General features: G+C 57.5%; 1 protein-coding gene and 1 long non-coding RNA gene across 4 annotated transcripts in view; one reads left to right on the forward strand and one right to left on the reverse strand.

Moving 5' to 3' along the window:
• PDE4A (phosphodiesterase 4A) overlaps positions 1–22708 on the reverse strand; it is a 153835-nt gene that overhangs the window by 75984 nt on the left and 55143 nt on the right. The window lies entirely within an intron of this gene.
• On the forward strand, positions 4349–14730 carry LOC311510351. The gene is made up of 4 exons (XR_014709077.1): positions 4349–5005; positions 12235–12366; positions 13300–13519; positions 14274–14730. It is a non-coding gene; the product is annotated as an uncharacterized lncRNA (long non-coding RNA).

Here is a 22708-nt window from a genome sequence, read left to right on the forward strand (position 1 = left end):
CCCGTCCACACTCAACAGCCCTGCCTTCAGAAGACTGCAATGGGCAGGAGGGGAAACTGAGGCAGAGAGAGATGACTTGCCCAAGGTCAGTGACAGAGACGGGTCTAGAACACAGGTCTCCTGCACCTCCGTCTGGTGTCCCATGCACTGTACCACACAGCTACCGCACGGAAAAGACTCTGATTTCCAGAATACAATTGTCTTTCTGCTACCTTGTGCTGCTGTGTCAAGCTCCTGTCTCTCGAGTCTTACTCCGTCTTTGGACGAGGGGCCCTTGCCAGGTGTCTGTACAGCGCCTAGCGCACCAGGGCTGGGGCCTCGAAGTGCTCCTGCATTAGAAAGGCTAAACAATAGTACCAACATTGACTACCAAATCTAATCCTGCCCCAAGGCGAGTCCCATCTCCCAGGGTTCGAGTTGGGGGGCTGTTAGCCAGAATCGCTTGCTTGCACCAGAGCCTCAAATGTCATCGCAATACCTAGTGTCCATCCAGCGCTTCTCAGCAGCAGGTCTCAAAGAGCACTCTGCAAAGCAGGTCAGCGTCATCACCCCATATTACAGGTGGGGAAACTGAGGCACAGAGCGGGGGCGGGGACAGGTTTCAAAGGGCCTGTGATGAACACACTGATTTCACTCTGCGGGCCCCCCCCCGACAATCCATTTCCGCACACTCTGCAGCTTCCTGACAGGAACGTTACAAGACTCCCACCGCACAGGGGAGCATCCGGCACTGTTACCGCGCAGCAGGGAATCGTGGGGGTGAGGGGGAAAATATCACTGCTTGCCTTCCTCTTTGGCTGCTATTTCTGGCAGGCAGCTAGTGTGCGTTACGCCTGCTGGCGTGGGATTGTCTAGTAAACTGAATATTATCCAGGAGCTTAAGACAAATGTGAATCACTTTTAATGGACGCAGGTGACTCATCAGGGCTGGGGAAAGATTAAGGCAAAATGTGATAAGTGTGAAGGGGCTTTTTATCTACTCATCTCCACCAAGAGCTCGGTCCATGACAGAGTCTGATGGGGCTCAACGCACCTGCGCATCGGGATGGGTGAGCGGGGGCGAGGGAGGGCTTGATACCAGAAACATTTTCTAGCCACAATTAACAAGTTGGGGTAACTGCAGCCGAGCACAGAGCCAGAACATCACCGAGCGGGTCAGCTCCAGAGAACAGGAACCGGCCGCACGAGGGTTCCTCAGGAGGGGAATGGGGTCTAGTGGTTAGAGCACGGGGGGATGGGGAGGGGGAGGGCTGGGAGCCAGAACTCCTGGTTTCATTCCTGGCTATGCCACCGACTCCTGGCGTGACCTCGGGCAAGGCCCAAGCCCTGCCCTGCTCCCCCAGCTCAGCCCCGCAGCATTCCGGCTTCTAGCTCCTTGGTGTGGCCTAGTCCGGGAGGGCCCCCGCATCGCCCTCCAACGCGTTCCCAAGTTCCCAGCTCAGCCACCGTAGGACCCGTCTTGCTTTCCTCAGCCACCTTTCAGCATCGCTCCCAACCAAACGACGCCCCTGCCCAAGGTGGGGGGAGCCCCTCAGCCCCTGGCACCTCCGAGGGGGGCGCGTAACAGGAGCCGCGAGCAGGCGGAGTTCCTGGCACGCGGCAGAACTTATTAGCAGCTGGAAACTGCTGCTGAAGCAGCAAAGGAGCTCGCAGGAAACCCAGTAAGTCTAATTCCATCTGGGCAGGTGAGTTATTTACACTCGCACCCAAGGGCCAGGGGTGGGGGCTGGGCCGGGCCGGCGTCGCCTTCACATGGTGTGGCGGTCGCTCGCCCGACTTCCTTCCGCCGGCCGCAGGACGGGAGCCACGAATGGCCCAGGAGTAGGACATGAGGGGCTGTCTCTCGTTTCGGGCTTGTGCACCGCCCGCACAATGGGGCCCTAGCTTCAGCTGGGTCCCTAGGCGCGGCGCTAACCAATGGGAGATAAAGGGGTTTGTTTGTAGCTGAGCGGGGGGGGGGGGGGGGGCCTCACACAGGTAAGGCCAGGGCCTGGGATCCGAGTTCAATTCCCGGCTCCCACACAGAACCTCCCGTGTGACCCTGGGCAAGTCCCTGCTTCTCTCCACGGTTCCGCTCCCCGTCCCTAAAAGGCAGATAATCCTTCGGCTGTCTGGCTTGTCGTGCTAGATTGGCAGAGGGACTGCCTCTGCATCGGGGCAGCACCTGGCCTCAGGGACCCCGATCTTGGTGGGGGTCTGGGCAGCACCCAGCCCAAGGGGACCCCCAATCTCAGTGCCGGGGGCGGGGGTTCTATAGCTATTAACAAGGTCACCCAAGCAGTTCGTGGCAGAGCTGGGAACGGAACCCAGGAGTCCGGCGTCTCCGCCGCAAGCCCAGCTCTGTAGAAAGCCCACATCAGACTGAGCCAGGCCCCTGTGAGGAGGGTACGAAATGATCTACTCAGTGGGGCTGCCCTGGGCCACGTCTCAGCTGGGTATTCCAGCGATGGAGTTTAATAAACAGCACATCCATCTGTCATGTTCAGCTCTAGCACTGTCTGGCACCTGCCCCCGAGGCTGCTGCAGGCGGAGGCCAGATAGCGGGAGGTTTCCGCAGGGCATGTCCTGTGCAGCGAGCCCAGGGACTGGTTCTGTACAGGCCCGACTCTCCCTCTCCATCCCCTGGCCTCCACCCCACAGAACGGCCAACGCTCCTGCCACATCCCACAAGGGGATGGCAGGACGACTCTCCAGCTGTTTTGTGGGGCAAAAACGCAACGCCCAGGAGAGAGCGGGCTGGGCCGGCATCTTCGATCCATGATGGACTGAAACTCCAGCTCCTCCCGGCTACACTGGACTCGCGGCATGACTTAAGCAGGAAAATTCTTTCCATTTCATAACTACAAAGGCGAGCAGGGTTTTCGTTATTATAATTTCCCCTGGAGCACACACATCGTTCCATTGGCGAATAAATTAGCCCGGCACCTCTTCCCAACAACGCTGGGTGTCAGCAGATCCCAGCCTCTGCTAGTTACCCTGCTCTTAAATAACAGCATCGCCTCCCGACTCTTCTGCCCAATTGAACCAACTGCTCAAATTAACTACTCAGCAGCTCCCCTCCCTGGCCCCGGTGCAGGCTGCAGACCCACAGAACCTGGTGATGTAACAAGCCAGACCCTCATTCACAGCCAGGCCCCGGGTCTGTGAGTGAATCTGGCCGCAGGGCCAACACCAAACGCAGCTTGTTACCTCCACCCACCTAACAGCCGCGTTCTTGCTCCGCTTAACATCAGCCTCTGGTGTGAGCACCTGGCCAGGGCCCATCGCACACTCAGGACAAAGGTAGAGTCCAGACCTCCTGCGTAGCACAGGCCAGAGAGCATCCCCCAGCAGTCCCTAGGCTGGGCCTGATCACAGCTGCTAGACGATGCCTCATCTGGATTTCAAAGGGGCAGGACCCATTGCATCTCTCTCAACCGGGAGTTCTGTGCCACCAGGGCCTCCATCTCCAGCTGTCCCTCCCGCTTCACTCTGAGATTTCAGAGTTTTGTGGGGACGTGAGGGGAGGGATTCAGCATCACTTCAACGGAAGCCACCTAACCCTTCAAATTCTGCCCCGTCGTTCTGTGCCTCCATTTCCCACCTTTAAAATGGGGATAATAATCCTTCCTTTCCACCCAACCCTTGATCTATCTTGTTATTCAGACTACAAGCTCTTCAGCGCAGGGACAGTCTCTCACTTGTTGTCTGTGCAGCGCCCAGTGCGACGGGGCCCCGATCTCGGCTGGGGTCTGGGCAGCACCCGGCGCGATGGGGCCCTGATCTCGGCTGAGGTCTCTCACCTAAGAATACAGGAACTGTCACAGAAATCAGGAGGGAGGAAGGAGATGCAGGGTCTGTGGTGGCTGCTCCCAGGAGATTTAATCCAGCACAGCCACAAGCTGTGGGCTGGATGCGAGTTACTGGATGGATCCCTTGGCCTGCCTCACAGTTCCTAGACTCTAGGGCCAGGAGGGCCCGCGGTGATCATCTGGTCTGCCCATGTCACACAAGCCATGGGACTGCCCCGAGGTGCCCAGAAGGGCCTGTGACGACGTGGGGCTGTGTGTCCTCATGTGTCCTCTGAATACTGTCGGGGTGCCTCAGTTTCCCCTAGGCATTTCTTAAGTCTCCAGGGGGTGGGATAAGGCAGGGGGTGTAATGGTTGCAGAGCAAAGGGCCAGTGAACATAAACGGCCGACACTCTGTCTCCTGGCAACCGATGGCCTGGGCCCTTCCCCCCTGCAAGGTGAGAGCTAAAGGGTTGGAGAACAAAGGAATCCGGTGACCTCCTGGCCCAGGAAAGGGACAAAGCCCAGGGGAGGAGGGGCTGGCGGGAGTTTCAGTTTGGGGCTGGCCGGGACATGGAGTGAAGGGCAGACGGGGTTATCTGGCTCACTGCCCCCCAAAATGGACCCAGCTGAGGAGTCCTGTTCTCTGCACCTACAAGCTCTGGTTTAGACCATGTTCCTGTCGTCTAATAAACCTCTGTGTTACTGGCTGGCTGAGAGTCCCGTCTGACTGCGGAGTTGGGGGGCAGGACCCTCTGGCTTCCCCAGGACCCTGCCTGAGTGGACTCGCTGTGGGAAGCGCAGGGAGGGGCAGAGGAGGCTGAATACTCTGGGGTCAGACCCAGGAAGGTGGAAGCCGGATGAGCTGTGAGTCCTGCAGACAGGCTGCTCCCGGAGAGGAGACTTCCCCAGAGTCCTGCCTGGCTTCATGGGGAGCAGTTCCAGAGCATCGCGTGACAGAAGGACATTGTAACCCTGTGCAGGAAGAGAGGGTTGAGCATTGGAAAGTTCACCACAGCACAGTTCATCCTGCAGCTGGAGGAGGATGACCGCTCTAAGGAACAGATTCCTGACCCCAAATGGGGCTATAGCAGGATCTGGGAGCAGCTGGAGTGGGAGCCAGGCATCCCCAAGACTCCTGTCCCCGACCAGACGGGGGTCTTCACGATCGGGTTCCCCATCCGGGGATCGGAGACGGACGGGATTGGAGCTGAGTCCGAGAGAGCAAGAGAACGGTGAGAGACAGCGAGAGCCCGAGAAAGAGCTTCAGAAGCAGCAGCAGCATGAACTGGCGGTGGGGAAGCGGAGAGGCCTAGGGGACCTCCCCGGGATAGTGGGGATAGACCCCGGGGGGCCAGTTCCGCAGGGAACCTCGAGAGTAAATTGCTGCCCCTGGTTAAGGAGGGGGGATGTGGATGCCACCTCACTGCCTTTGAGCAGGCTGGTGATTTGAACCAGGGGGACCCTGCGGAAAAGCCCCGGTGTCTAGCTCCCTTGCTGGGTCCCTGCCTGCCTGTAACCAGACCCCTGGGGCTGCGTGGGACAGAGGGATGCTCCCCGCCCCCTTTCACACCGGAGAGGGGGCTCAGGGTGCTCAGGCTGGCTCTGACGCAGTGAGGAAAGCAGCGTGCTCGCTGCCTACCCCCACTGGGACAGCAAGGGCAGCGGGGAGCAAGGGGGGAGATAAGACCCCATCTGAGTGGCGGAGGGGGCCCACAGGCAGGGCAGGTCGGCTGCCAGCCAGGTTTGCCTGGTCCAGAGGCGCTGCTGGGAAGATTCCATGGCACGGCAGGGAAGGGGGCTCTGGACATAGTGGGGCTCCTCAGCAAGGCGATCCGGTTGGGGAAGAAATGCATCCTGGTGGTGATGGATTTCGCCAACCGCTACCCAGGGGTGGGGGATCTGCCCTCTGCCGAGGCAGACGTGCTGCTGACCATCTTCAGCAAAGACGGGGTCCCCTGCGAGGTCCTTACAGACCAGGGGTCAAATGTCATGTCAGCCCCGCTCCGAGGCTGGTGGGAGAAATGCGGGGTCTGGCCCACCTGGGCCCCTGCATGTCACCCTCCGTCCAATGGGCTGGTGAAGAGGATCAGAGATTGGCTGGTTCTCCAGACCAAGAAACAGGTCCAGGCCTTTAGCGGGATGGCGGGGTACGGAGCATCCGATCCCTGAAGCCAGGAGACCGGAAGGGGCCAGAGAGATGTTACTGCGGTGACAGGCTGCGCCTGACCGTACTGCAGACGCTGAGGTGAACACAGCTCTGAAACGCATCGCTGCTGCTATTCGCGCAGCAAGCCGGGCCAGGACCACAAGCCTGCTTTGCACTTTCCTCCTTTTGCCCGAGATCTCGTTCGGCAACACTTTCCACCAGCCAAGCGCTTTGCAGATATTCACCAATGAAGCCGCCCAGCCCAGGTGCGAGGGAGGTGTTAGCTCCAGTTCCCTTCACCAGCGACAGCTACTAATTACTCCCCGTTTGCAGGGCCCTTGGTCACTGCGAAGAAGGGATCATGAATTAACTTCCCCACAAGAGATGCAGCAGGCAGGAGTCAGGGGCAAAGCTAGAGCCTGCCATCTCCAGTGTGGGCAGACGTACCCACGCTCACCGCACCACCGGACTGGAATTAGCAATGGCACTGTGGTGCCGTGGGAGAGGTGAGCCACCCCAATACGTGGCACTGTGGGTTTCAGAGGGGCTCTTCTCCGGGGCAGCTGCTCCCTCCACAGCGAGTAGGCCGAGCGCGTTCTCAGCAGCCTGAACTGGACATTACACCTCCCACTCCCTGACGAGACAGAGATTGGACATGTCCTGCCCAGGGTCACATGCATAGCCAAGACCAGAGCCCAGCAGCCCGGACTCCCCAGCCCCTGCTCTAACCACTAGCCCACACTCCCCTCCCAGAGCTGGGACTAGAAGTGAGAGATCCTGCCTCTCACGCCCTTCCTCTAACCACTACACTCTCCTCCCCTTCCGGAGCCGGGAGAGAACCCAGGAGTCTGGGCTCCCAGCCCCCTGCTCTAACCACTACACTCTCCTCCCCTTCCGGAGCCGGGAGAGAACCCAGGAGTCTGGGCTCCCAGCCCCCTGCTCTAACCACTACACTCTCCTCCCCTTCCGGAGCCGGGAACAGAACCCAGGAGTCTGGGCTCCCAGCCCCCTGCTCTAACCACTACACTCTCCTCCCCTTCCGGAGCCGGGAACAGAACCCAGGAGTCTGGGCTCCCAGCCCCCTGCTCTAACCACTAGCACCCACTTCCCTCCCAGAGCCGGGAGAGAACCCAGGAGTCTGGGCTCCCAGCCCCCTGCTCTAACCACTACACTCTCCTCCCCTTCCGGAGCCGGGAACAGAACCCAGGAGTCTGGGCTCCCAGCCCCCTGCTCTAACCACTACACTCTCCTCCCCTTCCGGAGCCGGGAACAGAACCCAGGAGTCTGGGCTCCCAGCCCCCTGCTCTAACCACTACACTCTCCTCCCCTCCCAGAGCCGGGAGAGAACCCAGGAGTCTGGGCTCCCAGCCCCCTGCTCTAACCACTAGCACCCACTTCCCTCCCAGAGCCGGGAGAGAACCCAGGAGTCTTCGCTCCCTCCCAGCCCCCTGCTCTAACCACTACACTCTCCTCCCCTTCCGGAGCCGGGAACAGAACCCAGGAGTCTGGGCTCCCAGCCCCCTGCTCTAACCACTACACTCTCCTCCCCTTCCGGAGCCGGGAACAGAACCCAGGAGTCTGGGCTCCCAGCCCCCTGCTCTAACCACTACACTCTCCTCCCCTCCCAGAGCCGGGAGAGAACCCAGGAGTCTGGGCTCCCAGCCCCCTGCTCTAACCACTAGCACCCACTTCCCTCCCAGAGCCGGGAGAGAACCCAGGAGTCTTCGCTCCCTCCCAGCCCCCTGCTCTAACCACTACACTCTCCTCCCCTTCCGGAGCCGGGAACAGAACCCAGGAGTCTGGGCTCCCAGCCCCCTGCTCTAACCACTACACTCTCCTCCCCTTCCGGAGCCGGGAACAGAACCCAGGAGTCTGGGCTCCCAGCCCCCTGCTCTAACCACTACACTCTCCTCCCCTCCCAGAGCCGGGAGAGAACCCAGGAGTCTGGGCTCCCAGCCCCCTGCTCTAACCACTAGCACCCACTTCCCTCCCAGAGCCGGGAGAGAACCCAGGAGTCTGGGCTCCCAGCCCCCTGCTCTAACCACTAGCACCCACTTCCCTCCCAGAGCCGGGAGAGAACCCAGGAGTCTTCGCTCCCTCCCAGCATGCCTTTGCCATTTCTCTGCTCTCTTCCCAGCAGCCCATGGCAAAGCAGCAGCAAAGGAGGGCTGGCTCCAAAGGGTGAATGAGACAGTCCTGCCTGGTGCCTGGGAGCCACGGCCCGGCCGCCACGGGCTCGGAGCTCTCTAGGTTTGGATTTTGTTCCACAGCCCCAGTGCTGCAGCCTGCGAAGGCTCCCCTCTGCCCACTCAGTGGGATGCCTGGCACTGGGCAGCTCTCCGCAGAGAATCCCGCCAGCCCTTTAGCCACGCTGGAAGTGTTGGGAGGGCACACGGAGTCACGGGCACTTCACAGAGTGGCAAAGAAGAATTTGAACATTAAATAGAATCCTGCCGCCAGATGCCAGGGAGCTCTGAAAACCTCAGCACCTGCACTGGGGGGCTCACGACACCTGGGTTCTATTCCTGGCTCTGACACTGCCCTGCTGGCTGACCTTGGGCGAGTCCCTTCCCTGCCCTGCGTCTCTCCCCCCTCCCACCCTCTGTCTATTCAGACTACGAGCGCTTTGGGGACCTGCTCTGGGTCGAGGCCTGGGCAGCACTGGGGCACTGGGCCAGCAGTGACAGTGCGGGAACGCTCCCCCTACTGAGCCCCCTGTCCCACTCCCTGCACCACACTCCTCCTTGCTTGGAAGACTGAGGTTCAGCGTTGGCTTAGGGGGAAGACTGCACACCAGAGGAACGTCGGGCTTCTCCACAGAAGTGGGTGCCTGTCAGTTCAGCCAGAGATGCAGAACTAGGTGGTGCTGGGCTGCAGGGAGCAGGGTGGGGTCTCATCCTAGGCCCCTGGACTCAATGCCCAGCACAGCATAGTCTGGGAGCACAGAACACACGAAAGAGGAGTCAGGACTCCTGGGTTCTTTTCCAGCTCTGCCACCCACTCACTTGGACAAGTCACATCGCCCCATGCCTCAGTTTCCCCATCCACAAAACAGGCATAAAAACAAAGTTTGGAAAGCATTATTAACTGCTCTGATCCCTACAACTAAAAGCACTAATTAAAGTTCCTAATAATGAGCAGCCAGGCTAACAAACACAAACAGGGAATATTTGGAAGTTGGGAAATCTATTTTTGGATCCATCCCTTCTTTCTGCCCCACAAGCTCACTAATGAGGCAGTGCACATTAAAGCAGAGGACTCCATTAATCTGCAGAAAGCACAAGCCTTGTGTTTATCTCCCTCCCCGTCCCGTTCAAGGAAAAGTTGCGACTGGAAGCCCTGTTCTGTGCTGGGCACAGAGGAATCCCTGGGATTCTTAACATTCTCAACCCCTCCATTAGCGAGGGATCAGGTATTTAATAGGTCTCGAGCTGCTCTGAGAGAATCAGCGCTCCCACAAGGGGGTATGAAATTACAGGCTGAATTAATGCCTCCAGCCTTCACCTTTCCAGCCAAAAGCAAACGCCTCAGGAAGAAGAGCTCGGGCCCGTTAGGAGCTCTTTCCGAGCGTCATGCGCTGTCAGGCCTTTGCTCAGGTGCAAAGAGCGAGAGGCCACAGAAGAAGGGGGAGCCTGTCAGTTCAGCCAGAGATGCCGCCATGGTGCAATTAAGACGTCAGAGGCAAAGGGATGGAGCGGATGCCAGCACCACAGAGCTTCTTGCCTCTAACCTTCGCAACAGCCTTCCAGCCTCCAGAGCTCAACCGCTGCATCTCTAGCCACTAGACCCCACTGCCCTTCCTGAGGTGGGGAGAGAACCCAGGAGTCCTGTCTTCCCAGCCACCCTGCTCTAAGCCACTAGACTCCACTGCCCTTCCTGAGGTGGGGAGAGAACCCAGGAGTCCTGTTTTCCCAGCCACCCTGCTGTAACCTAGATTGTCAGGCTCAACGGGTAGTGATCAATGGCTCCATGTCTATTTGGCAGCCAGTATCAAGCGGAGTGCCCCAAGGGTCGGTCCTGGGGCCGGTTTGTTCAATATCTTCATTAATGATCTGGAGGATGGTGTGGATTGCACTCTCAGCGAGTTCACAGATGACACTAAACTGGAAGGAGAGATAGATACGCTGGAGGGCAGGGATAGGATACAGAGGGCCCTAGACAAATCGGAGGATTGGGCCAAAAGAAATCTGAGGAGGTTCAACAAGGACAAGTGCAGAGTCCTGCACTTAGGACAGAAGAATCCCATGCACCGCTACAGACTAGGGACCGAATGGCTCGGCAGCAGTTCTGCAGAAAAGGACCTAGGGATTACAGTGGACAAGAAGCTGGATATGAGCCAGTGTGCCCTTGTTGCCAAGAAGGCCAATGGCATTTTGGGATGTATAAGTAGGGGCATTGCCAGCAGATCGAGGGACGTGATTGTTCCCCTCTATTCGACATTGGTGAGGCCTCATCTGGAGTACTGTGTCCAGTTTTGGGCCCCACACTACAAGAAGGATGTGGAAAAATTGGAGAGAGTCCAGCGGAGGGCAACAAAAATGATTAGGGGTCTGGAACACATGACTTACAAGGAGAGGCTGAGGGAACTGGGGATGTTTAATCGGCAGAAGAGAAGAATGAGGAGGGATTTGATAGCTGCTTTCAACTACCTGAAGGGGGGTTCCAAAGAGGATGGATCTAGACTGTTCTCAGTGGTAGCAGATGACAGAATGAGGAGTAATGGTCTCAAGTTGCAGTGGGGGAGGTTTAGGTTGGATATTAGGAAAAACTTTTTCACTAGGAGGGTGGTGAAACACTGGAATGCATTACCTAGGGAGGTGGTGGAATCTCCTTCCTTTGAGGTTTTTAAGACCAAGCTTGACAAAGCCCTGGCTGGGATGATTTAGTTGGGGATTGGTCCTGCTTTGAACAGGGGGTTGGACTAGATATCTCCTGAGGTCCCTTCCAACCCTGATATTCTATGATTCTATGAACCCACTAGCCCCCACTGCCCTCCCCGAGCTGTGGAGAGAAACCAGGAGTCCTGTCTTCCCAGCCACCCTGCTCTAACCCACTAGACCCCACTCCACTCCCCAAGCTGGATATTTCGGACTCCTGGGTCCTATCTCAATCAGCTTGTTGGAAAGTTACAATTTAAGGCCCCGCGGAAGTGGTTTCCTGGTGGGCTCTCTCTCGGAGACGTTATTTCAGTCAATGCAAATCTTCATTTAACCAGAACCCCCCCAGCCCAGCACGCAATCTCCTTGCTAACACGGGCAGGATGACTCACCCGCTCTGCAGCACATCACTGCTAATAGACAGAGACGATGCTGGTGCAGGGTATTTACTTGCGTGCACACAGCACTCGCGACCAGGATCCCATCAGTTCATTTGTGTATGGGCAGCCCCCAGATTCCTCCGGGCCCAATCAAAGGACATAAATATGAAATTCCAGAAATAATTGCACCTTTCATCCCAGCCCCTCCAACCTCTTTACAAACGTTATCTATCTGGGGAGGTAGGCAGCCGCTTCACACACCTCCGAAATGCAGCTGGCTCTGGGGTAGGACCCGTCAGCAGGGCACAGCAACAGTCAGCACAGGAAGCGAAGAGCCTCCGATGGAGCTGACGCTGGTGGGGGGATTCAGAGAGGTGGGATGTAATCACCCAAGGTGGAACATGACCTCGCTGTCTCTGCTATTTCCCTGTTAGCGCGATCGCTGGGCACCGCCTGCCGGGACCTGCTATACAGAGGGGCCAGGAGCACCGAGCGGCTGAGTGACTTGCCCATGGTCACAGGGAGCACGTGGTGGAGCTGAGGTCACAAACTCACACCCCAGCCAGTCGTCCTGTCCAGGCCACTTCCCCTCACCCCGTTTCTCCCAGAAGAATACAGCACTGCTCACGCTAACCCAGCCAGGTCGCTACAAACTACCAGACCAGTTAACTCACCAATTCTCTTCTCAAAGAAAGAGCCTGTGACTTTCTCGGGCCACTGGCATGTCAAATCCAAAAGGCCCAGCTTGGGGCAAACGCAGGGTTTCCATGATACAGCCGCCTGGCACTAGCTACTTACCAGGGTGTTTTAGTTCTTTATTAGTTATCTTTAAGTGGGCTTGGGGGGTTATTTTACAGATTAATGCAGTGTTTGGGGTGCGCTCCCCGCAAAGGATTAAAGGAGGGTGGGGGTTGCAGACAGATTTCCCAATGGTTCTGGAGAGTCTCAGCTTTAGCTGTCCCAAAACCTTCTAAGCATGACCAATGACGGCCTCAGTTTGCAGAGAGCTCCCACTCATCTTAACAGGGGCTAACTCAGATGCCTGCCTTGCCTTGCAGGGCTGCACGTGGATATATCTGTGAACTAGGAGATGTTCCAAAAAGTACCTGGAGAGATCAGATCTGCCCTTTGCAGCAGAGACAGCTGTAGATTTATTACAGTGGTCAGAACTCTTCTCATGTTCCATAGAGGTAAGTCACGCCCTGTGCAGAGTTCAGCGCAAGGCCCAGCTACTCACGCCCCCGCTCAGGGACTTTCAGAGACTCATGGAGTTTAAGGGCAGAAGGGGCCGTTAGATCATGTGATCTGACCCCCTTTATAGCACAGGCCATGGAATTCCTGCCCGGTACCCCTGCCCTGACCCCAATCACAGCATCTTCCAGACATGCTCCAGACGGGGTCTGAAGACATCCCTGGATGGCGCATCCACCCTCGCTGGGGAGCTGGTCCCAGTGATTAATCAGTTTTTCATTGGAATTTGTCTGGCTTCAGCTTCCAGCCCCTGCTGCTCGGTCTGCCCTCACTCGGCTGGGTTATGGAGCCTCCCATGTCACCCTCACTTCTCCATCTTTCGGAGAAGCTAAACCACTCGAGGTCTCACTACCAGGGGGTTTCTCCAGCCCTCGACTCATTTCTGTGGTGCTCGTCTGCAGCCTTAGCTATTGTTCAACATCCTTGTTAAAATGAGAACCCCAGAACTGGCTGCAATGTCCAGTGCTGGTCTCACTGATGGCGAACACAGCACTCCAATGACCTCCCTTCGCTTAGTCCCCTGTCCATACGTCCAAGGTTCACGTTAGGTGGCTCCAAGGAGGAGGAAGAAAAATTGTCCTCTGTAACCCCTGTGGATAGGACAAGAAGCAAAAGGCTGAAATTACAGCAAGGGAGGTCTAGGTTGGACATTAGGAAAAACTTCCTGTCCGGGTGGTTAAACACTGGAATAAATTGCCCAGGGAGGTTGTGGAATCTCCGTTATTGGAGATTTTTAAGAGCAGGTTAGACAAAAACCTGTCAGGGCTGGTCTAGATAATCCTTAGCCCTGCCTTGAGTGCAGGGAGCTGGACTAGATGCGTCTCGCGGTACCTTCCAGTCCGACAATTCTGTAATTAGCCCATTCTCCACAGTGCGGCACTGGGAGCTGGTGCTAAGTCGCTTGTCCACGACGACCCCTAGATCCTTTTCAAGGTCACCGCTTTCCAGGATGCAGTTCCCCATTCTGCAGGGAAGGCTGCGTTCCTCCTTCCTAGAGGCAGAACTCTGCATCAGGCTGTCTGCAAATGCACTGTGTTTGAGTGGCCAGGCCCAGCTTCCCAGCGATCCAGACCGCTCCGTTACCATCATTAGGTAACCAATCTGTGTTGTCAGCAATGAGCTGCGGGGGGGTCCAGCCCTTGTGCTCTTCAACAGCAATGGCAAACACTGGGCAGAGGAGCCCCAGACCCACTGCGGCCAGCACTAGCTGCTTCAGAGGGAGGGTGAAGATACCTGGCAGGAGGCAGACGATGGGAAACCTGCCCCTGGGTTACATTCCTTCCCAGCCCCACCTTTACTGGTTGGGGGGTCATGCCCTGCAGCTGGGCATTTACAGATCTTCCAAGGCTCTGGGCTGGTTTTTGATAAGTCCCTAATTCTGGGTGATTCTCGTTAGCCATGTAAATGTCCAGCCCGTTCTGAGACCCTGGAAGCGCCGCACTGATATCTTGTGGCAATGAATCCCACAGGCTAATGGGCAGCTTGCACAGGGAAAACATATTTCCTGGGCTCTGATTTAAATTTCTTCCCATTACGTGTCCCCTTGTTCCCACATCATGAGGCAGGGTGAATGGAAGCTCCCAATCGGCCTTCTCGCTCCTGTCTCCTTCTGTCCGTGTATTACAGTAGCATCAGCCAAGACCAGGCAGCATTGCGTCGGGTGTGCAAAGACACAGCCCCTGCCCCAAAGAGGGGAGGGAAAACACAAGCTCAAAGTGGGGAAGGGACTTGCCCAAGGTCAGCGGGTGGGTCAGTGGCAGGGCCGGGACTGAAGCCCAGGTCTCCTGCTCCCCAGCACAGCACTCTATCCGCTTGGCCCCGCTTCCTGACTTCTCTCCTTTCTAAGGCAAACCGTCCTGATCTCGCCCAGCCCTCTTCAAAGCAGGCTCCCGCCAGGCCTCCAGCTGCGCCTGACGCCTGCTCGTCCAGATCCCACGTGCAGAGATGGCGAACAATTAGAACAAAGCAGCCTCGTCTTCCCGACGAGCGACCGGCGCGCGTTCACGTCTCATTACCCCCAGAGAAAGACACCCTGGACAAAATGTTAATTTCCTTATTACCAAGAAGCCAGGCCCGTGTATCGCGGCATGAGAGCCCGGCTGCTCGTTAGGCTGCTAGAAACCCAAGATTAAATGACTCTGCATGTACATCTGCAATAACCAACGGGTGGGGCTAGGGAAGGTAGCTGGGTCCCCACCAGGGAGTGAGGCTCTGAAATGCCTCGTGTCAAATTAAAGGCAGCTTTGGAACTCCACAAAGCCTGGGCGCAGCCTATAAATAGGAGGGCTGCTGCTTTTATTTTTAATTAGACAGCAATTGATGGATCTGAAATGAAATTACAGTGTTACATCACAGAAATCATTTTGCAGTTAACTGTGGTGGTGACAGCCAGGGAAGAGCTTCCCAGACACAAATGGCTGGCTTTGTACAGCACCTGGCGCAGCACGGCCCTGCTCTGCGGCTGCTGGGCACTACCATCATATGCCAATTGCATCATCATTGCTGCGGATCCAAGGAACACTCAGGGTCCCATTGATCGGCTTTCTGCTTGCGCTCTCAGCTTCCCATCCAGGGCCAGAGACCTGCTGGGCAGCGTCCCATGGCCAAGGGGAGCGTGCGCTGAGCGGGGGAAGATCTCAGAGAAATCTGAAGGCGGCAGGCACGCCGGTGGGAATGGAGTGGCTGACACAAGACAGGCTCTCGAACTCGGCATCATGCGGACGGCAAGGGGGAGCCGCGTCCGCACCGGACCCAGCTCTTATTTTCCATCTTGCTCCTGAGCAGAGGTTGTGTGCGTGCATGGGGACCCGTGCCGAGCCCGGAGACACCTTCTCACTCACTTGCAAGGAGGGCAGGCCTGGCTGGCTGGGGGGAGGGAGGGAGGGGGAGAGCTGGCTGCCGAAAGTGAGGCTCGGTAAACAGGGAAGACAAGGAGTGAGTCAGAATCATTGTCTCCTGCCTTTGGCTGCCAGAGCGTTGGGGTGGGGGGGAGCTGCCGGGTCTAGGAGCAGGCTGGTGTAAATCAGAGTCCCTCCAGGATCCGGCTCATTGGGCCTGATTCACGGTTTCCCAGGTCTCTGGGAGTGAGGGCAGCTTGGAGCTCTGTTCTGGGCCCCTCCCCAGCCAGACCAGCCTCCGGACTGCACTCAAGCCCACTGCGCAGGGAACAGCCACCCTGCGTCTTGCTCCAGCCACGCCCCGGGGGCGGGGGAGGACGGAATAGCCACAGTGCAGCTCCCCAGCCACGCTCCAGATCCGCCCCCACCAACCGGGGCTGGGGCAGGGCCCTTATGCCAGCTCTGCACCCGCAGGGAAGCCCTCCGCACGGGGCAAATTCCAGCCACATTAATCCATCAGAGGGGCCTGAGCCTCACTGGGAGTCAGGCCCGGTGCAGGGCACGTGTCTGTGTGTTGCATCCCTGACCAGCTGTGTGGGAGGCTGGAAATGTTGTAGGTTGCCTGCCCCCACGCCCAGAAGGAAGCTGCCAAGGGCTAACTGGTTGCAGTTCAGCCTGACCCCCACGTCTCCCGCTGGCCGGGGGTTTCCCTGGGCTCCTGCTCAGCAGCCCCAGTGGGACACCCGGGAGCGAGTTCTCTTGGCGCTGGGGAAGGCAGGCACCTGCGCTGGGCAGCACCGTGTGCGGCTGGATGGGAAGAGCATCAGCAGGGCCCTGGCAGAGCCAGGGTGGAAGGATCTTAAAATCCAGCCCAGTGCAGTGAGGCTCAGAGGAGGCCTCGGTGCCGCTTCACTTTGTGGATTAAAATGCTCTGAATTAAGGCCACTTTCACTCTGAACAAGAGCAACCGACCAAGGGTTTCATATGGTTTTAACTAATCCACTTTAAAAATTAATCTGGATTAATTTTCCTGAGTGTCCCTATGTAGACAAGCCCTTAGCCTAGCATGACCCCCCTGGCTGTTCTTTTCTGGTTTAGCTTAAACTTGTTCCCAGTCGACATAAAAGGAACTAAGGCCTCGTCTCCACACACAAATTTGAGTTAAATCAGTTCAATGAGATTGATTTAATTCTTGTGGTGGGTTGAACCCGGGACTTGCGAGTAGGGAGGTCCTGTTCCCTCTGTATTTGACCCCAAGACCTGTCCCACCCAGTAGCACCCCTGTTCACATGCAGCCAGGAGCTCTGGGAACTCATATCTGGGTTTAAGGACTGCAGCCGCCACATGGAGAGCGGAGAGAGTTCTCGTGACCCACACCTGCGATGCAAGCTAAACTAATCTGAGCGAGGGTGAAACCCCTGAACGCGCTGGTTAAATCCGTCCGTTGAAGCTGGTGCCAATTGCCTAGTTTCAGTGGTTCGCACAATGCCCGATTCTCTGCTGTTCGCACACGATGCTCCCAGATCAGGGGGAGAGTGCTGGGGCGAGCAGCAGCATGCAGGCCAGGGCGAAGGAGACGTGCGGCCCTGGTTTTTGTCTAGGAAACGGGGACTGTCTGAGCAGGAAGCGGGACTGGCCGGAACCGAGTGAAGACTGCTGGGCAGGTCACCACATAGCGCTCTGGAGATGAGAAGTGCTGTGTCACTGCTACGGAGCAGGAGTGTTCTCGCCAGGGCAAGCGAACGGCCGTGTCGGCAGCAGAACGAGACCACGCACCAATTTGAAGGAACCAAAAGGATGGAAACAGAATCAGAGCAGGCAAAAGCAAACACAGGAACTGCCAGCTCTCCAGGTAGCGCGGCCAGCCACAGCAGTTGCAGAGACAGGTGCAAGATGCCGGGCCTGAGGCAGCGCTGGGGTAACCTGCCCCCTAGGGACTGCTCCCAAATCCTTGTCCTACTGCACATACAAAATATCTGATCTTTTCAGCAGCTTGCGACACCCTCAGCCCCACTCACGTGTGGCAGCAGAGCCTTCCATCGGCTCATAGTACGTCTCCGAGCACACAGGGACTGGGGGGCAGAGGGCTTCAGGGCACAGGAGCAGTCTGACCCTCACACAGAGCTGGGGCTACCAGACCTTGGCTCAGAAGGTGGCATCACAAGCCAGGGCGGGTGCTTGTTACGATTACTGAGCCAGGATGCAGATCACAGCTGGGCAGCGGGCGGGGAGGGGAGGGGGGGATAGGTAAATCTTTTGCTGCCGCTCAAGCCCCAATAAGAAAAGGAGGACCTGTGGCACCTTAGATGAAGCATCCGATGAAGTGAGCTGGAGCTCACGAAAGCTTCTGCTCAAATGAATTGGTTAGTCTCTAAGGTGCCACAAGGCCTCCTGTTCTTTTTGCAAATACAGACTCACAGGGCAGCTGCTCTGAAACCTATCAAGCCCCAAGTTAAATGCAACTGGCCAAGGCAGGGGAGAGGAAGGTCTCTGGAGCCCACGCTGAGGTGGGGCGTTAACGAGCTATAAGCGGCTGCTGATGGCTCAAACAGCCAAACCTCGCTCGGGCAGCTCCCTGCACACGCAGACCCCTCTGGCTGGGCCCTCGATCGCGCGGGCAAAGCCAGCAGGTTCCAGGAGGGTCCAAAGCAATTCTTGTTCTCTGGCTGTCGTGGGGTGGTACAGACACAGACACCAGCTTGTAAAGAACTGGGATCAGCAGACAAGGTCGTGGAGAGTCAGTGTTAGTGCATAATGTGAGTCTAGTGGGTTAGAGCAGGGGGGGCTGGGAGCCAGGACTCCTGGGTTCTCTCCGCAGCTTGGGGAGGGGAGTGGGGTCTGGTGGGTCAGAGCCGGGGGGGCCGGGAGCCAGGACTCCTGGGTTCTCTCCGCAGCTTGGGGAGGGGAGTGGGGTCTGGTGGGTCAGAGCAGGGGGGGCCGGGAGCCAGGACTCCTGGGTTCTCTCCCCAGCTTGGGGAGGGGTGTGGGGTCTGGTGGGTTAAAGTCAAGGTGGTCTTGTAGTCAGGGTTCCTGTGTCCTCTTCCTGATTCTTCCACTAACTGTGGGACACTGGGACAAGTTACTTCCCCTCTCTGCATCTGTTCTCATGGCCATGAAACCAGTGGGCAGTAAGAACAACTCCCTGGTTAATTAATTATCCGTAAAGCATTATCCTGGTGGTGAAGACACTGGAGAAACAGAGATTAACATAGATAAGAGCCTGGGAACGGAAGTGCAGGACAGAAGCTGTGATGGATCTGGAGCTGATGAATACTGCGTGTTGGCCGGGTGATTGGGATATTTACCGTACATGTATATTGGTTCTGTTTAACAGGGGGCTGTCAGGAAAATCAGCAGAAAGAAGGAGGAACAGCTGGAGATCAGGCTCCGAGGCTGTTACCAGGCAGGGTGTGACGAAGTGGGACTGTTCTTAATGTTTCCTCTGAATAGTGTGGGGGTGCCTCAGTTTCCCCTATGCAGTTCGTAAGTATCTAGGTGGTGGGATAAGGGTGTATGATCATTGCAGAGCCCTAGAGGGCAGGTGTGTGCAGGGGTCTGGACACAGAGAATGGCCAACACCCTGTTTCCTGGCAACTGATGGCCTGGGCCCTTCCCCCCTGCAAGGTGAGAGCTAAAGGGTTGAAGAACAAAGGAATCAGGTGACCTCCTGGCCCAGGAAAGGGACAAAGCCCAGAGGAGGAGGGGCTGGAGAGAGTTTCAGTTTGGGGCTAGCTGGGACATGGAGTGAAGGGCAGATGGGGTTGTCTGGCTCACTGCCCCCCAAAATGGACCCAGCTGAGGGGTCCTGTTCTCTGCACCTACAAGCTCTGTGTTAGACCATGTTCCTGTCACCTTCTGTTTTACTGGCTGGCTGAGAGTCCCGTCTGACTGCGGAGTCGGGGGGCAGGACCCTCTGGCTTCCCCAGGACCCCACCTGAGTGGACTCGCTGGGGGAAGCGCATGGAGGGGCAGAGGAGGCTGAATGCGCCGAGGTCAGACCCAGGAAGGTGGAAGCCGGGTGAGCTGTGTGTCCTGCAGACAGGCTGCTCCCAGAGAGGAGACTCCCCAGAGTCCTGCCTGGCTTCGTAGGGAGCAGCTCCAGAGCGTCGCCCAGGGACGCCGTGACACAGGGGCAGGGCAGGAAGAGGCCTGGGAACTGGCAGAGCAAAGAACTGAGGCAGGTGTAACAAGGAGAAGGGAGAGCTGTTTGGGGGAACCTGTCTGACCCCCAGGACCTGCTGGGGTGTCTGAAGAAGCTAGGCTGGCCCAGGCTGCCCTCAGGGGATGGGGAGCCTTAGCTAAGAAGTGCAGATAGGCTGTTGGTTTGAAAACCCTGTTTCTCTAGGGGCTTTGTTCCTACTGCTAACTAAACAGTGCTTTGGCTTCAAGCCAGCAGTCTGATCCCTTCATTCCCCGCTGGGCACCGAACCACCGCAGGGCACCAGGTCCCACGCCCACTGGTTACGCAGGGTCTGGGCTGGGCCTGGCAGAGCCGCCGGCCCAGGAGAGGTAAAGGCTCAAAGCTGACACTGGAGAGCCCAGAAAGTGGACAGACAGGTGGGGAAGCTGTACTCCTGACTGGAGCTCTCCCGGGGCGGGTGGCAGACCTGCTCTGAGGGAGCCAGTCCCAGCTCCACCCTCCAGCCGTGGCCGTCCCCTCAGCGGGGTGAGGAGCCAGCGTGGGTCTTCCTTTACAACTAGCTTGGAGGGGGAGCCTCAACCCTTTATTCTGGTGAATTACTCGAATGATGGATGCACCTGGGGGCCAAGTGCCGAAGGCACTGTACAGACACAGAACAGACAGAAATTCTCTGCCCCAAAAGCTGATGATCTTTCTGCTGGCTGACGGGATTGTGGGCTGGGGGAGGCTCAGAGGCCCTGATTCGGTGCCTTCAGAGATTCCCCATCCTATCTCAGTGTCGGAGCACTAGGTTTAAAACAACAGCAGACAGGTTGGCTTGGTGATGGTCCACCCTTCTCCGGCAGGTTCAGGCATTGGGCTGAGCAGGGCTGGAAGGGGGGCCAGAGCACATCCAGCTGGCAGAAGGGTAAAGTGACCCAGGAAAGGTCACCCAGCAGGGCAGAGCACGGAACCCAGGGGTCCTGGGGCTGAGCGCGGGCCCTAGCCAAGCTATGGGGCTCTGATATCAGCTGGTGCCACCATAATACACCAAGTAATAGGAATAGCCTGGCTGCTGGGAGACATGGCCCAGCTCTTCCTCCTCCCAGGCACTCCCTAGTTCCTGAGGCTCCGAGGAGACAATCAGAGCCCAGCCAGCGGATGCAGCCCCCGCCGTGACCGTAAGCCAGGCCCCAGGGATGCAGCCACAGTCCCGCCCGCTCACGCAGCGCATTCCACTCCATTCACCCCATCTCTGCTCAGCTGGGAACTGCACTTTGCATAACAAAATCCGCTGCCCGAAGGGCCCCGCAGTGCCAATGGATACAGGACATGTGGCATCGGTGCCTGCAAAGGTGCCCAAGCCACAGGAGCGATACGTGGCTTCCAGCACCTATTAATCCCCAGGCTTCATGGCCACTTAGCACCAGCGAACAAGAGGGGGAGGTGCCGAGCGGCACAGCTTTACGGCTCCAACCGGGGAGGCGGAGGCAGTCAATCACCCAGACACAGCGTGCTCCACAGAGAGGTAGGGGATTAGCTTGGATTAGAAACCCCTGTGCCAGCTCCCACCAAAGCCAGCTGCTGTACACTCAGGCCTCGGGTCAGGATCTAACAGCTGTTTGGTTCCCCCGCACACCCCCCAGCTGCAGATCTTGGGAATATATCCCCTGCCCCATGGTCCTTGGACAGACATCCCCTCCCACAGTGCCGAGCAGGGGCTCACTGATGCAATCCTCACATTAGCCTCGGCACACTTAAATCTACCCATCACCTCCATCGAGAGAGCGAGGACTGTCTGAGTAATGAGTGACGCGGCTCGAAAACCTCCCTGGTGCCTGAGGGATTCGCGGGGAAGGGGTGGGAATTCCTCTTTGGGGCTGACCCAGCCCACCCGGTTTGTCCAGCGATCCCTGCCCAGACCTCCTTTCAGAAGGCACCGACCAACTGGTCTTATTACTGACGTGTATTATGGTAGCTCCCAGCAGAGATCCGGGCCCTGTGCCATCGCACGCCAAGACACAGGCCTTGCCCTAAGAGCCAACTGCACAAGAACTGGGAGGGGAAAGGACCTGCCTAAGATCGCAAAGGAGGGCATGGCCAGGACTAGACCCCGGGTCCTCGTACAGTGCCCCTAGCCACTACACCACACAGCCCCAGAACACCCCTGAGCTTGGGAAAGCATGCTCCCTCCCCATGTGCAGCCCCAAGAAGGGAAGTGATTTGCCCCAGGTCCCACCCGCAGCAGAGCGGAGATCTGAGCCCAGGGCTCCTCAGTTCCATTCTATGGGTTTTAAAGCCAGAAGTCACCGCTGGATCATCCAGTCCGACCTTCCACACAAGAGGCAGGCGGGCCTTTGGGTTTCATGCATGGGGGAAAAGAAAATGCAGCCTAAGTCAAACCCCCAGAAATAGAGCTGACGAGGCAGCCAGTCAGCGAGGAATTAATCACAGGGAACAGCGTTAATAACGGCCCTTGGAGGGAACGTTCTAATACCCACGTCCTATTTCCATGACGCTTTGATTTGTGGCTGCAGTGCTGGGCGAACTTTCATTCAAAAGCAGGACTTGAAAAGAAACTTAGAGGCCTTTTAATTTCCATTTGCTCTGAGGAATTGGCACATTTTAAATGCCACCGGCATTCTCCCATGGATAATGACTGTCCGCGGGTAGTAAATTTCTCAGATTAGCCAACCCGGGGCAGGAGATTTCAAAGGGTTCTTTTTTAAACACCACTCGTTGCTCCAGGTGACAAGAGCCCTCAGCCCCTGTGAGAAACCAGGAGAAAGATGCAGCAAAGGGCTAAGACACAGCCTGGAAAATCAAAATCAGCCTCCTACAGCGACCATGGCAGGCTTTGCTTGTCCAGGCTCACAGAGGCCAGCCAGTGGCCTAAACAGCACCACACAAACAGTGAAGTCAGAGCCAGAAGGCCCCTGCCAGCCCACACCTCCAGGGTGCTTCCATATCAGAGAGCTCAAGTCCCTGGAAGACTTGCAAATCTGTAGGACAGGCTGGTTCAGGGGGTGGGGACTAGGCAATGGGCCTTTTCCCCCTAGGGGGCACAAGGTCTGATCTACTGTTTCCGATCCAGCCCTAGAGCAGGGGGACTGGCTGGCTCAGGGGGTGGAAGATGAGATACAGGGCCTTTCCCGTGGGGGGAGCGGCTCCAATCTGATCCCAAGACAGGGGTGCAGCGCTGTGTGGCTCAGAGGGGTGTGGGGACCAGGCCACAAACCCTTTCCCCCTTCAGAGGGGGATGGCTCCTCTCTGGCCCCAGAGCCGGAAGACTGGCTGGCTCAGGGGAAATGAGATATGGGGCCT

Source organism: Lepidochelys olivacea (assembly GCF_965140295.1).
Source record: "Lepidochelys olivacea isolate rLepOli2 genome assembly, chromosome: 20".
NCBI classification, from domain to species: Eukaryota; Metazoa; Chordata; order Testudines; family Cheloniidae; genus Lepidochelys; species Lepidochelys olivacea.